The following is a 6000-nucleotide window of genomic DNA, read 5'->3' on the forward strand; positions in this document are numbered from 1 at the left end:
GGTTTTACCCACAGCGCCACCCGCGTCCCTTAGGCACCAATATGTGCTGTTAATAGCGAGCAACTTCGAGAAGCATTACTGACAATGCTAATGATGATGATTCAGATAGATCTGCACTTCTGTGCATGGTAGGACTAAATGTAGCCCTCAGCTGGAGGTGTGGCATGAACATATGAGCCCCAACACTGGAACATGTCATAAATCAAATATCTAATATTAACTAGGCCACACCTGAGCACTGAGTATCAGTACAAATGATATCTAGGGAAACCAAAACCTCACTCCCCTATTTTGCCTTGTATTGTTGTAGCTGTATTGCTGAATAGCTCAGATGGTTAGTTCATGGCACTGATAATTCCAAGGTTTGATCCCCCGTAAGGGGCAGCTGTATATTCCTACACTGCAGCGGGTTGGACTAGATCAGGGGTTTCCCAAACTTGGGTCTTTGGCTGCTTTTGGACTACAACTCCCATCATCCCTAGCCAGTGGGACCAGTGGTCAGGGATGATGGGAAGTGTAGTCCGAAAACAGCTGGAGACCCAGGTTTGGGAAACCCTGGACTTGATGATCATTATGGTCCCTTCCAACTCTCTTGATTCTGAATCGGCCACTTGGTCATTCATTTAGCAGTGTTTACACTGACTGGCTCGGGCTCTCCAGGGTTCTGGGCAGGCATTGTCCTAGCTGGGACCATCTGCATGAAAAAGATGGGCTCTGCACTGAGTTTTGGAGCATGTTCACCTTGTTCCTACATGATGAAGGTCCTTGGTTTCAAGTTTCCTGTGTTTTGGAATGGTCCTGGGCCTTGGGAAACCTGAGGGCAGCTATATGGGAGTGCATTCCCGGCATGCATAACCTGTGCCTCATGGAGGCTGGAAGAGATCCCAGAGACCCAGAGTAGAAACTCATCTCAGCTGTACATTTGCTTCCGTGCGGGAGGCTTTCTCAAGGGGCCATCTTTCAGATATCGGAGCTCCTTTGAAGGGTCTGGCTGGCATTAAAGGAGCATGGAGTAGTGGAAAATCTATTCCTTATTGGAGACTAAGCCAACAAGCATGTTCGTTTGTCTTGTTTATTAAGTAAGCAGTAAGCAGGTTGTGGAGATTTTAACCAAATCTAATGGAGTTTCCCTGTTGAGTTCGAAAGCACGTCAAAGTGCAAGTAGATAAATAGGTACCGCTCCAGGGGGGAAGGTAAACGGCGTTTCCGTGCACTGCTCTGGTTCGCCAGAAGTGGCTTAGTCATGCCACATGACCCGGAAGCTGTACGCCGGCTCCCTCAGCCAATAAAGCGAGATGAGTGCTGCAACCCCAGAGTCGGTCACGACTGGACCTAATGGTCAGGGGTCCCTTTACCCCTTTACCTTAAGCAGGTTGTGGAGATTTTAACCAAATCTAATGGAGTTTCCCTCTTGAGTTCAGTAGAAGTTCAGCAAACTCACCATGTATGGGTCCTTATGCAAACATCATCCCTGTAGAGAAGAAGCTTGGGGGAAGCCTGAGGTTTACAGAAGTACTAAAATCTTTATGGAAAAAACCGACAGTGGGAGGGGAAACACAGACCACTGACAGCTGAGCATCCTCTGTGAGCATAAAATGCTGACCAATAGTTGGTTTTTAAAACAAAAACAAAAAGTGTGGGATGAAGCAGAACGGAATGGAATAGATCATATCATAGAAGAGGACCTGGGTGGCTGGTGCCCTGACCTGGAGCAATCCACAGTGGAACATATATTGTTGCAGGTTTCACCAGTACACCCCAAGTATGCAAAAAATATAACAAGATGTCCATATGGTATTGTGATTGCAAAAGGTTTTCTGCTTTAAGTGTTGGCTGTTGGGTATTTTTAAAAGCACGATTGCCTATCCAAGCTCTTGAAAGAGGGTTGTCATGTTAGCAGGGAAGTTGTGCTGTTGTAAGATCCAAACACACCTGCACACTGCGCTGTGACTGTTGGCTGGATGATTGCTTACCGTGGGACTGAATGACCACAACACCAATCCTTGTGCCATTCCGTGCAACGCTATGCTGTGTTTGGGAAAGTTCGGTGTCCTTGCAGCCTTTTTTTGTTTTACTCATCAGAACATAGAAGGGCTGTCCAGGACCAAAGGAATAAACCAGGGCTGGTGCTGTAAATAAGAACATGCGGGTTACATTCCTGTATCATGTAGTCCAGAGTTTTGTTCCCTTCAGCCTAATGCCTCTGGGAGCTAAAACTCATAAGCATGGCATGAAGGTCACAGTTATCATCCTCTGTTGTTGTCTCCAGCACTTGGTACTCAAAAAGGAGTATATTGCTTCTGGGTGCAGTCCTTTCAATTAACAGCTTTCAACAAAATTGCACTTCTGTACTTTAAAAATAAAGATTGATGCCTGACAGAGACCCTGGGGAAAATTAAGAAACTGGGGGACCACAGTTTGGTTTCCCTATGCCAACGAAGCTCACATGGTCTTGCAGACCTTTACAAAGATGTCTTTGGAAACTCCTAAATGCCAGGGTTCATCATGAAAAGGTGCGTTTGCATGCCATGCAAAAGGGAGGAAAAGTCACCTCAGGGTGATTTTTACTATGCAAAATATAAATTTTGCATCGTAAAATTTGCATTTCTTCATTAGGAGCCTCTAGAAGTTTGTGCATGATTTCTGTGTGGTTTCTTTCTTAGGGAATAATTTCTTCTACCTGGTTAGGATGAAAGAGTTAACTGAGTAGCACAACTTCTAGGGCTTACAGAATATGGGGGAGACATTGCATTTTTCTCCCCACTGTGATGTGTAAATGGGGAAAGCAAGAGCAAAAACTTTCCCGAACTACTTGATTATAAAGTTGCAATCCTAGGCACACTTACCTGAGAGTAAGTCCATTACTCAACGGGACATGCTTCTGAGTTGACATGTATAGGATCGTGCTGTAAACGGCTTAGAAATGTACTTGCATATGTTACATCAGTTGCAACCCAGCATCTATTGAACATTCATCACGATTTATTTACACAAATTTAATAGGGAGGTTGTATAACATTGGCTGTTTCCGGAGCATTCTGTTTTGGGGGTTTTTTTGGGGGGGGGCGTTTATATGACATTTTGACAAGCAGTTGTTATCCCACATTTCTCAGGGCATTGCTTTCCTTACTGCAAAAGATCTGATTTGGGGGAGGGGATTGGGTTTGTTGTGCAAAAGTGCCAAGGTCACGTCTTATTGTGCCACCTGAATTTGCTAGTATACCACTGAATTGCACCAACTGCTTGGAAAGAAAAAGAACAAGGTGATTTGTGCAAATGTCTTCTGTTTGGGTGGCCACTGCCGTTTTCACAAATTAATTTTCCTGATACATGCTGAGCTCTATTTTATTTTATATAGGGCAGCAAAGGTGCATCAAGGAAAAGCACGGAAGACAAATATTCTCTGAGAAACAGGCATCTAAAGCAGTGCTAAAAAAACCCATTGCAGCGTACGCTCTGCTAACTGCCTCTGTTAGGGGCTGAACCCCTGCCAAATGGTGGCATATGTCACCCTAGTGTTAGTGGAGGCTTCGGACTGCATTAACACTGCCAGAATATGCTAAGCCAAGATTCTGTTTAAAGGTTAGGTCAGGTATTTTGCACTGGCTAAGGGGAGAGTGACACGAGAAATCTGGCTTAAGTCTGCAGGGAGAAGAATTTGCTCATGCAAAGTCCCATAATTAAGGCCTCTAATATGCAAGTCATACTATCAGTTCCTATACTGCCAGTGCCTCTGGAGAAGTACAAATCAGTAAATCATTCTCATTAAGCCTTCAGTGTAACATTACAGACCATGTGGATAGGGATGGTGAGCGATCATTTTCATTAGATGCACAAAATAGCTTTTGTTGAAGTGTTACTGTGATATCCACACATTAGTCACCGTTTCCATCTTTTGTGGGTCCCAGAGCATCACACTCCCCCTTTCCCTTCTGCTAAAATGCTTCTCCTCCCCAGTTTCCAAATCAGCTGCATTCGTCCCACCTGGAAGGTTGAGACATCAAATTTGAATTCTGCATGAATGGGCCTTGCAGCTTTTACTTCCATCGTGCAAAGCAAAGGCAGTTTTGTCATCTTTTGCATACAGTTCTCAGGGCAGTCAATATATTGGACTTGCATTGACTTCTCTACCCATGTTAAGATTCGTGTTTCATTGATGATTTGTCATGTTTAAAAGCACTTTAAAAAAAGATGCTGTATTTACAATATTTGTTCAGCAACTGGATGTCCTTTAGCACACAATATGTTTGAGATTCGGTTTTGGGAATGATATATACAAAAATTATTGTTGGATCGGATCCAGACTAGATCATACTTAAAATAGACCCTTTCAGCGGATCTACTCTAACTATGACTAAATCTGGATCCAAGTAACTTGAGAATTGTTAATACCTATAATACTGTACAAGAATAAAATTAATTGCAGGTTTAAACTTAAATGCACTAAGTCAACTATCTTTTTTAAAGAAAATCTTCTAGTATTCTTTCATGGCTATTACATATCATGTGTTACGTTTAACCACTTTTGCAAAACATGCTTGTATTCGATTAAATGCATTTTTCAGAGTGGCATGTAATTCTTTGTGTTGCTTTCACTTAGCATACATGCTCATTATTGCTTTCATAGAGCGGAAATACAGAATGCCTTAACGCAGGACAGTCGTGGGTGAATTTTTGAGGTATAAAATTTGAAAATCCACAACTAGGGGTCGTTGCTGCTGGTGGTTTTGTGCGCCAGCCCTGCCAAACCCTGCCCCCTCCCTTGACCCCTCACCAACCCCTGCGCTTCATCAGTCCCCACCCTTTCCCCTTGTCCCTTTCCTTTCAGGTCAACCAACTACAACCCCGGCCCCACCTTAAAGCTCATTCAGTCATTGCCCAGGTGAGCCACAGAGGAACAGGCAGCTCACCAATAAACACCTGAGGTACCTGAGGGTACCTGTGCCTCACCTGGGCTGCTCATCTGCCTGGGCTGCCCACCCGCTTGTTCTGTTGTCATCTTACAGCAGTGGATTGAAGTTATTGAGGTTTTTTTTTTTTTTTAGGATTTTACCCCAAGAAATAAACTGCTGCAGGGGCTGGATTAAACTGACCAGCGGGCCACCATTTCCTGCAAACTGCAGCATGGCAAAGTTATTGCATGAAGTTCATCTTTTCAAGCAGCCACTTGGAGCACGGCTATATTTAAATCGAAGCAGCCCATCTGTAGAATGGGAAAAGAATAATGAATTATGTAGCACATCAGTGTGCTGGGTGCCTATCTTGTCTGTGCCACAGGCTGAAGTGGTCGAAGACATCATGTTAATCCTAAACTGACACCGGGGGGGGGGGATGGGAGGGTGTGTGTCCAAAATCTGCAAACGTTTTTGCACCCAATGAGAAAAGCTCTGGCTTTCTAGCCATGTTTGGGCACGCAAAAGTGTTTACAGGACGCTGTTGCTGAGGTAACCAGACCAATGCTAACCGTCTTCCTTTGTGGAACTGGCTAGCAGTGAAACCACCAGTGGAGCATGGGAAAAAGAAGTGTTGCTGTGGCAATAACTTCCCTTCCCCCACAAGGGAAATAGAGGGGGGGTTTTGTTGTTGTTGTTTTGCTTTGGGTTACATTGCCATACAGTGGTGCCCCGCAAGACGAATGCCTCGCAAGATGGAAAACTCGCTAGATGAAAGAGTTTTCCGTTTTGGAGGTGCATCACAAAACAAATCTCCTATGGGCTTGCTTCGCAAGACGAAAATGTCTTGCAAGTTCCTGGGGTTTTTTTTCCCTCCCCCCCTTTTTCTAAGCCGCTAAACCGCTTATCAGCTGATCCGATAAGCCACTAAAAGCCGCTAATCCGCTAATCTGTCAATGGGCTTGCTTTGCAAGACGAAAAAACCGCTAGACGAAGAGAATCACAGAAGGGATTCTTTTCGTCTTGGGAGGCACCACTGTACTAGATAACTAGTCAGATTTGGCTACCCACTGTGGGAACAAAATGCTGGGCTATATAGGCTTTTGGT

General features: G+C 44.3%; 1 long non-coding RNA gene across 1 annotated transcript; it reads left to right on the forward strand.

The window, feature by feature from the left end:
* Window positions 1-1000: 1000 nt before the first annotated feature.
* Window positions 1001-4566, forward strand: LOC309534402. The gene is made up of 2 exons (XR_014220682.1): window positions 1001-1094; window positions 1373-4566. It is a non-coding gene; the product is annotated as an uncharacterized lncRNA (long non-coding RNA).
* The last annotated feature ends 1434 nt before the right edge of the window (window positions 4567-6000 follow it).

This window comes from Podarcis vaucheri (genome assembly GCF_965113315.1).
Source record: "Podarcis vaucheri genome assembly, chromosome: 6".
In the NCBI taxonomy this organism is placed as follows: Eukaryota; Metazoa; Chordata; class Lepidosauria; order Squamata; family Lacertidae; genus Podarcis; species Podarcis vaucheri.